The sequence below is a fragment of the Oncorhynchus clarkii genome, chromosome 20 (assembly GCF_045791955.1).
Source record: "Oncorhynchus clarkii lewisi isolate Uvic-CL-2024 chromosome 20, UVic_Ocla_1.0, whole genome shotgun sequence".
Lineage (NCBI taxonomy): Eukaryota > Metazoa > Chordata > Actinopteri > Salmoniformes > Salmonidae > Oncorhynchus > Oncorhynchus clarkii.
In genome coordinates, this window is record NC_092166.1 from 39,430,146 (window position 1) to 39,442,092 (window position 11,947).

An 11,947-nucleotide genomic window follows, 5' to 3' on the forward strand; every position below is an offset into this window, starting at 1 on the left:
ATCCAGTACCTCTATAAACTTCCACATCCATCCAATACCTCTATAAACTTCCACATCCATCCAGTACCTCTATAAACTTCCACATCCATCCAGTACCTCTATAAACTTCCACATCCATCCAATATCTCTATAACTTCCACATCCATCCAGTACCTCTATAAACTTCCACATCCATTCAAAACCTCTATAAACTTCCACATCCATTCAAAACCTCTAGAAACTTCCACATCCACCCAGTACCTCTATAAACTTCCGAATCTATCCAATACCTCTATAAACTTCCACATCCATCCAATATCTCTATAAACTTCCACATCCATCCAATACCTCTATAAACTTCCACATCCATCCAATACCTCTATAAACTTCCACATCCATCCAATGCCTCTATAAACTTCCACATCCATCCAATACCTCTATAAACTTCCACATCCATCCAGTACCTCTATAAACTTCCACATCCATCCAGTACCTCTATAAACTTCCACATCCATCCAATACCTCTATAAACTTCCACATCCATCCAGTACCTCTATAAACTTCCACATCCATCCAGTACCTCTATAAACTTCCACATCCATCCAATACCTCTATAAACTTCCACATCCATCCAATACCTCTATAAACTTCCACATCCATCCAATACCTCTATAAACTTCCACATCCATCCAATACCTCTATAAACTTCCACATCCATCCAGTACCTCTATAAACTTCCACATCCATCCAATATCTCTATAAACTTCCACATCCATTCAAAACCTCTATAAACTTCCACATCCATTCAAAACCTCTATAAACTTCCACATCCATCCAATATCTCTATAAACTTCCACATCCATCCAGTACCTCTATAAACTTCCACATCCATCCAATACCTCTATAAACTTCCACATCCATCCATTACCTCTATAAACTTCCACATCCATCCAATACCTCTATAAACTTCCACATCCATCCAGTACCTCTATAAACTTCCACATCCATCCAGTACCTCTATAAACTTCCACATCCATCCAATATCTCTATAACTTCCACATCCATCCAGTACCTCTATAAACTTCCACATCCATTCAAAACCTCTATAAACTTCCACATCCATTCAAAACCTCTAGAAACTTCCACATCCATCCAGTACCTCTATAAACTTCCGAATCTATCCAATACCTCTATAAACTTCCACATCCATCCAATATCTCTATAAACTTCCACATCCATCCAATACCTCTATAAACTTCCACATCCATCCAATACCTCTATAAACTTCCACATCCATCCAATACCTCTATAAACTTCCACATCCATCCAGTACCTCTATAAACTTCCACATCCATCCAATATCTCTATAAACTTCCACATCCATTCAAAACCTCTATAAACTTCCACATCCATTCAAAACCTCTATAAACTTCCACATCCATCCAATACCTCTATAAACTTCCACATCCATCCAGTACCTCTATAAACTTCCACATCCATCCAGTACCTCTATAAACTTCCACATCCATCCAATATCTCTATAACTTCCACATCCATCCAGTACCTCTATAAACTTCCACATCCATTCAAAACCTCTATAAACTTCCACATCCATTCAAAACCTCTATAAACTTCCACATCCATCCAGTACCTCTATAAACTTCCACATCCATCCAATACCTCTATAAACTTCCACATCCATCCAATACCTCTATAAACTTCCACATCCATCCAATACCTCTATAAACTTCCACATCCATCCAATACCTCTATAAACTTCCACATCCATCCAAAACCTCTATAAACTTTCACATCCATCCAATACCTCTATAAACTTCCACATCCATCCAATACCTCTATAAACTTCCACATCCATCCAATATCTCTATAAACTTCCACATCCATCCAGTACCTCTATAAACTTCCACATCCATCCAATACCTCTATAAACTTCCACATCCATCCATTACCTCTATAAACTTCCACATCCATCCAATACCTCTATAAACTTCCACATCCATCCAGTACCTCTATAAACTTCCACATCCATCCAGTACCTCTATAAACTTCCACATCCATCCAATATCTCTATAACTTCCACATCCATCCAGTACCTCTATAAACTTCCACATCCATTCAAAACCTCTATAAACTTCCACATCCATTCAAAACCTCTAGAAACTTCCACATCCATCCAGTACCTCTATAAACTTCCGAATCTATCCAATACCTCTATAAACTTCCACATCCATCCAATATCTCTATAAACTTCCACATCCATCCAATACCTCTATAAACTTCCACATCCATCCAATACCTCTATAAACTTCCACATCCATCCAATACCTCTATAAACTTCCACATCCATCCAGTACCTCTATAAACTTCCACATCCATCCAATATCTCTATAAACTTCCACATCCATTCAAAACCTCTATAAACTTCCACATCCATTCAAAACCTCTATAAACTTCCACATCCATCCAATATCTCTATAAACTTCCACATCCATCCAGTACCTCTATAAACTTCCACATCCATCCAATACCTCTATAAACTTCCACATCCATCCATTACCTCTATAAACTTCCACATCCATCCAATACCTCTATAAACTTCCACATCCATCCAGTACCTCTATAAACTTCCACATCCATCCAGTACCTCTATAAACTTCCACATCCATCCAATATCTCTATAACTTCCACATCCATCCAGTACCTCTATAAACTTCCACATCAATTCAAAACCTCTATAAACTTCCACATCCATTCAAAACCTCTAGAAACTTCCACATCCATCCAGTACCTCTATAAACTTCCGAATCTATCCAATACCTCTATAAACTTCCACATCCATCCAATATCTCTATAAACTTCCACATCCATCCAATACCTCTATAAACTTCCACATCCATCCAATACCTCTATAAACTTCCACATCCATCCAATACCTCTATAAACTTCCACATCCATCCAGTACCTCTATAAACTTCCACATCCATCCAATATCTCTATAAACTTCCACATCCATTCAAAACCTCTATAAACTTCCACATCCATTCAAAACCTCTATAAACTTCCACATCCATCCAATACCTCTATAAACTTCCACATCCATCTATTACCTCTATAAACTTCCACATCCACCCAATACCTCTATAAACTTCCACATCCATCCAGTACCTCTATAAACTTCCACATCCATCCAATACCTCTATAAACTTCCACATCCATCCAGTACCTCTATAAACTTCCACATCCATCCAGTACCTCTATAAACTTCCACATCCATCCAATATCTCTATAACTTCCACATCCATCCAGTACCTCTATAAACTTCCACATCCATTCAAAACCTCTATAAACTTCCACATCCATTCAAAACCTCTAGAAACTTCCACATCCATCCAGTACCTCTATAAACTTCCGAATCTATCCAATACCTCTATAAACTTCCACATCCATCCAATATCTCTATAACTTCCACATCCATCCAGTACCTCTATAAACTTCCACATCCATTCAAAACCTCTATAAACTTCCACATCCATTCAAAACCTCTAGAAACTTCCACATCCATCCAGTACCTCTATAAACTTCAGAATCTATCCAATACCTCTATAAACTTCCACATCCATCCAATATCTTTATAAACTTCCACATCCATCCAATACCTCTATAAACTTCCACATCCATCCAATACCTCTATAAACTTCCACATCCATCCAATACCTCTATAAACTTCCACATCCATCCAGTACCTCTATAAACTTCCACATCCATCCAATATCTCTATAAACTTCCACATCCATTCAAAACCTCTATAAACTTCCACATCCATTCAAAACCTCTATAAACTTCCACATCCATCCAATATCTCTATAAACTTCCACATCCATCCAGTACCTCTATAAACTTCCACATCCATCCAATACCTCTATAAACTTCCACATCCATCCATTACCTCTATAAACTTCCACATCCATCCAATACCTCTATAAACTTCCACATCCATCCAGTACCTCTATAAACTTCCACATCCATCCAGTACCTCTATAAACTTCCACATCCATCCAATATCTCTATAACTTCCACATCCATCCAGTACCTCTATAAACTTCCACATCCATTCAAAACCTCTATAAACTTCCACATCCATTCAAAACCTCTAGAAACTTCCACATCCATCCAGTACCTCTATAAACTTCCGAATCTATCCAATACCTCTATAAACTTCCACATCCATCCAATATCTCTATAAACTTCCACATCCATCCAATACCTCTATAAACTTCCACATCCATCCAATACCTCTATAAACTTCCACATCCATCCAATACCTCTATAAACTTCCACATCCATCCAGTACCTCTATAAACTTCCACATCCATCCAATATCTCTATAAACTTCCACATCCATTCAAAACCTCTATAAACTTCCACATCCATTCAAAACCTCTATAAACTTCCACATCCATCCAATACCTCTATAAACTTCCACATCCATCTATTACCTCTTTAAACTTCCACATCCACCCAATACCTCTATAAACTTCCACATCCATCCAGTACCTCTATAAACTTCCACATCCATCCAATACCTCTATAAACTTCCACATCCATCCAGTACCTCTATAAACTTCCACATCCATCCAGTACCTCTATAAACTTCCACATCCATCCAATATCTCTATAACTTCCACATCCATCCAGTACCTCTATAAACTTCCACATCCATTCAAAACCTCTATAAACTTCCACATCCATTCAAAACCTCTAGAAACTTCCACATCCACCCAGTACCTCTATAAACTTCCGAATCTATCCAATACCTCTATAAACTTCCACATCCATCCAATATCTCTATAAACTTCCACATCCATCCAATACCTCTATAAACTTCCACATCCATCCAATACCTCTATAAACTTCCACATCCATCCAATGCCTCTATAAACTTCCACATCCATCCAATACCTCTATAAACTTCCACATCCATCCAGTACCTCTATAAACTTCCACATCCATCCAGTACCTCTATAAACTTCCACATCCATCCAATACCTCTATAAACTTCCACATCCATCCAGTACCTCTATAAACTTCCACATCCATCCAGTACCTCTATAAACTTCCACATCCATCCAATACCTCTATAAACTTCCACATCCATCCAATACCTCTATAAACTTCCACATCCATCCAATACCTCTATAAACTTCCACATCCATCCAATACCTCTATAAACTTCCACATCCATCCAGTACCTCTATAAACTTCCACATCCATCCAATATCTCTATAAACTTCCACATCCATTCAAAACCTCTATAAACTTCCACATCCATTCAAAACCTCTATAAACTTCCACATCCATCCAATATCTCTATAAACTTCCACATCCATCCAGTACCTCTATAAACTTCCACATCCATCCAATACCTCTATAAACTTCCACATCCATCCATTACCTCTATAAACTTCCACATCCATCCAATACCTCTATAAACTTCCACATCCATCCAGTACCTCTATAAACTTCCACATCCATCCAGTACCTCTATAAACTTCCACATCCATCCAATATCTCTATAACTTCCACATCCATCCAGTACCTCTATAAACTTCCACATCCATTCAAAACCTCTATAAACTTCCACATCCATTCAAAACCTCTAGAAACTTCCACATCCATCCAGTACCTCTATAAACTTCCGAATCTATCCAATACCTCTATAAACTTCCACATCCATCCAATATCTCTATAAACTTCCACATCCATCCAATACCTCTATAAACTTCCACATCCATCCAATACCTCTATAAACTTCCACATCCATCCAATACCTCTATAAACTTCCACATCCATCCAGTACCTCTATAAACTTCCACATCCATCCAATATCTCTATAAACTTCCACATCCATTCAAAACCTCTATAAACTTCCACATCCATTCAAAACCTCTATAAACTTCCACATCCATCCAATACCTCTATAAACTTCCACATCCATCTATTACCTCTATAAACTTCCACATCCACCCAATACCTCTATAAACTTCCACATCCATCCAGTACCTCTATAAACTTCCACATCCATCCAATACCTCTATAAACTTCCACATCCATCCAGTACCTCTATAAACTTCCACATCCATCCAGTACCTCTATAAACTTCCACATCCATCCAATATCTCTATAACTTCCACATCCATCCAGTACCTCTATAAACTTCCACATCCATTCAAAACCTCTATAAACTTCCACATCCATTCAAAACCTCTAGAAACTTCCACATCCATCCAGTACCTCTATAAACTTCCGAATCTATCCAATACCTCTATAAACTTCCACATCCATCCAATATCTCTATAACTTCCACATCCATCCAGTACCTCTATAAACTTCCACATCCATTCAAAACCTCTATAAACTTCCACATCCATTCAAAACCTCTAGAAACTTCCACATCCATCCAGTACCTCTATAAACTTCAGAATCTATCCAATACCTCTATAAACTTCCACATCCATCCAATATCTCTATAAACTTCCACATCCATCCAATACCTCTATAAACTTCCACATCCATCCAATACCTCTATAAACTTCCACATCCATCCAATACCTCTATAAACTTCCACATCCATCCAGTACCTCTATAAACTTCCACATCCATCCAATATCTCTATAAACTTCCACATCCATTCAAAACCTCTATAAACTTCCACATCCATTCAAAACCTCTATAAACTTCCACATCCATCCAATATCTCTATAAACTTCCACATCCATCCAGTACCTCTATAAACTTCCACATCCATCCAATACCTCTATAAACTTCCACATCCATCCATTACCTCTATAAACTTCCACATCCATCCAATACCTCTATAAACTTCCACATCCATCCAGTACCTCTATAAACTTCCACATCCATCCAGTACCTCTATAAACTTCCACATCCATCCAATATCTCTATAACTTCCACATCCATCCAGTACCTCTATAAACTTCCACATCCATTCAAAACCTCTATAAACTTCCACATCCATTCAAAACCTCTAGAAACTTCCACATCCATCCAGTACCTCTATAAACTTCCGAATCTATCCAATACCTCTATAAACTTCCACATCCATCCAATATCTCTATAAACTTCCACATCCATCCAATACCTCTATAAACTTCCACATCCATCCAATACCTCTATAAACTTCCACATCCATCCAATACCTCTATAAACTTCCACATCCATCCAGTACCTCTATAAACTTCCACATCCATCCAATATCTCTATAAACTTCCACATCCATTCAAAACCTCTATAAACTTCCACATCCATTCAAAACCTCTATAAACTTCCACATCCATCCAATACCTCTATAAACTTCCACATCCATCTATTACCTCTTTAAACTTCCACATCCACCCAATACCTCTATAAACTTCCACATCCATCCAGTACCTCTATAAACTTCCACATCCATCCAATACCTCTATAAACTTCCACATCCATCCAGTACCTCTATAAACTTCCACATCCATCCAGTACCTCTATAAACTTCCACATCCATCCAATATCTCTATAACTTCCACATCCATCCAGTACCTCTATAAACTTCCACATCCATTCAAAACCTCTATAAACTTCCACATCCATTCAAAACCTCTAGAAACTTCCACATCCATCCAGTACCTCTATAAACTTCCGAATCTATCCAATACCTCTATAAACTTCCACATCCATCCAATATCTCTATAAACTTCCACATCCATCCAATACCTCTATAAACTTCCACATCCATCCAATACCTCTATAAACTTCCACATCCATCCAATGCCTCTATAAACTTCCACATCCATCCAATACCTCTATAAACTTCCACATCCATCCAGTACCTCTATAAACTTCCACATCCATCCAGTACCTCTATAAACTTCCACATCCATCCAATACCTCTATAAACTTCCACATCCATCCAGTACCTCTATAAACTTCCACATCCATCCAGTACCTCTATAAACTTCCACATCCATCCAATACCTCTATAAACTTCCACATCCATCCAATACCTCTATAAACTTCCACATCCATCCAATACCTCTATAAACTTCCACATCCATCCAATACCTCTATAAACTTCCACATCCATCCAATACCTCTATAAACTTCCACATCCATCCAATATATCTATAAACTTCCACATCCATCCAGTACCTCTATAAACTTCCACATCCATCCAATACCTCTATAAACTTCCACATCCATCCAGTACCTCTATAAACTTCCACATCCATCCAGTACCTCTATAAACTTCCACATCCATCCAATATCTCTATAAACTTCCACATCCATTCAAAACCTCTATAAACTTCCACATCCATTCAAAACCTCTATAAACTTCCACATCCATCCAATACCTCTATAAACTTCCACATCCATCTATTACCTCTATGAACTTCCACATCCACCCAATACCTCTATAAACTTCCACATCCATCCAGTACCTCTATAAACTTCCACATCCATCCAATTCCTCTATAAACTTCCACATCCATCCAATACCTCTATAAACTTCCACATCCATCCAATACCTCTATAAACTTCCACATCCATCCAATACCTCTATAAACTTTCACATCCATCCAATACCTCTATAAACTTCCACATCCATCCAATTCCTCTATAAACTTCCACATCCATCCAATACCTCTATAAACTTCCACATCCATCCAATACCTCTATAAACTTCCACATCCATCCAATACCTCTATAAACTTTCACATCCATCCAATACCTCTATAAACTTCCACATCCATCCAATACCTCTATAAACTTCCACATCCATCCAATACCTCTATAAACTTCCACATCCATCTATTACCTCTATAAACTTCCACATCCATCCAGTACCTCTATAAACTTCCACATCCATCCAATTCCTCTATAAACTTCCACATCCATCCAATACCTCTATAAACTTCCACATCCATCCAATACCTCTATAAACTTCCACATCCATCCAATACCTCTATAAACTTTCACATCCATCCAATACCTCTATAAACTTCCACATCCATCCAATACCTCTATAAACTTCCACATCCATCCAATATATCTATAAACTTCCACATCCATCCAGTACCTCTATAAACTTCCACATCCATCCAATACCTCTATAAACTTCCACATCCATCCAGTACCTCTATAAACTTCCACATCCATCCAGTACCTCTATAAACTTCCACATCCATCCAATATCTCTATAAACTTCCACATCCATCCAGTACCTCTATAAACTTCCACATCCATTCAAAACCTCTATAAACTTCCACATCCATTCAAAACCTCTAGAAACTTCCACATCCATCTATTACCTCTATAAACTTCCACATCCACCCAATACCTCTATAAACTTCCACATCCATCCAGTACCTCTATAAACTTCCACATCCATCCAATACCTCTATAAACTTCCACATCCATCCAATACCTCTATAAACTTCCACATCCATCCAATACCTCTATAAACTTCCACATCCATCCAATACCTCTATAAACTTCCACATCCATCCAATACCTCTATAAACTTTCACATCCATCCAATACCTCTATAAACTTCCACATCCATCCAATACCTCTATAAACTTCCACATCCATCCAATATCTCTATAAACTTCCACATCCATCCAGTACCTCTATAAACTTCCACATCCATCCAATACCTCTATAAACTTCCACATCCATCCATTACCTCTATAAACTTCCACATCCATCCAATACCTCTATAAACTTCCACATCCATCCAGTACCTCTATAAACTTCCACATCCATGCAATATCTCTATAACTTCCACATCCATCCAGTACCTCTATAAACTTCCACATCCATTCAAAACCTCTATAAACTTCCACATCCATTCAAAACCTCTAGAAACTTCCACATCCATCCAGTACCTCTATAAACTTCCGAATCTATCCAATACCTCTATAAACTTCCACATCCATCCAATATCTCTATAAACTTCCACATCCATCCAATACCTCTATAAACTTCCACATCCATCCAATACCTCTATAAACTTCCACATCCATCCAATGCCTCTATAAACTTCCACATCCATCCAATACCTCTATAAACTTCCACATCCATCCAGTACCTCTATAAACTTCCACATCCATCCAATACCTCTATAAACTTCCACATCCATCCAGTACCTCTATAAACTTCCACATCCATCCAATTCCTCTATAAACTTCCACATCCATCCAATACCTCTATAAACTTCCACATCCATCCAATACCTCTATAAACTTCCACATCCATCCAATACCTCTATAAACTTTCACATCCATCCAATACCTCTATAAACTTCCACATCCATCCAATACCTCTATAAACTTCCACATCCATCCAATATATCTATAAACTTCCACATCCATCCAGTACCTCTATAAACTTCCACATCCATCCAATACCTCTATAAACTTCCACATCCATCCATTACCTCTATAAACTTCCACATCCATCCAATACCTTTATAAACTTCCACATCCATCCAGTACCTCTATAAACTTCCACATCCATCCAGTACCTCTATAAACTTCCACATCCATCCAATATCTCTATAAACTTCCACATCCATCCAGTACCTCTATAAACTTCCACATCCATTCAAAACCTCTTTAAACTTCCACATCCATCCATTACCTCTATAAACTTCCACATACATCCAATACCTCTATAAACTTCCACATCCACCCAATACCTCTATAAACTTCCACATCCATCCAATACCTTTATAAACTTCCACATCCATCCAGTACCTCTATGAACCTCCACATCCATCCAATACCTCTATAAACTTCCACATCCATCCAGTACCTCTATAAACTTCCACATCCACCCAATACCTCTATAAACTTCCACATCCATCCAGTACCTCTATAAACTTCCACATTCATCCAGTACCTCTATAAACTTCCACATCCATCCATTACCTCTATAAACTTCCACATCCATCCAATTCCTCTATAAACTTCCACATCCATCCAATACCTCTATAAACTTCCACATCCATCCAATACCTCTATAAACTTCCACATCCATCCAATACCTCTATAAACTTTCACATCCATCCAATACCTCTATAAACTTCCACATCCATCCAATACCTCTATAAACTTCCACATCCATCCAATATGTCTATAAACTTCCACATCCATCCAGTACCTCTATAAACTTCCACATCCATCCAATACCTCTATAAACTTCCACATCCATCCATTACCTCTATAAACTTCCACACCCATCCAATACCTCTATAAACTTCCACATCCATCCAGTACCTCTATAAACTTCCACATCCATCCAGTACCTCTATAAACTTCCACATCCATCCAATATCTCTATAAACTTCCACATCCATCCAATACCTCTATAAACTTCCACATCCATCCAATACCTCTATAAACTTCCACATCCATCCAATGCCTCTATAAACTTCCACATCCATCCAATACCTCTATAAACTTCCACATCCATCCAGTACCTCTATAAACTTCCACATCCATCCAATACCTCTATAAACTTCCACATCCATCCAGTACCTCTATAAACTTCCACATCCATCCAATTCCTCTATAAACTTCCACATCCATCCAATACCTCTATAAACTTCCACATCCATCCAATACCTCTATAAACTTCCACATCCATCCAATACCTCTATAAACTTTCACATCCATCCAATACCTCTATAAACTTCCACATCCATCCAATACCTCTATAAACTTCCACATCCATCCAATATATCTATAAACTTCCACATCCATCCAGTACCTCTATAAACTTCCACATCCATCCAATACCTCTATAAACTTCCACATCCATCCATTACCTCTATAAACTTCCACATCCATCCAATACCTCTATAAACTTCCACATCCATCCAGTACCTCTA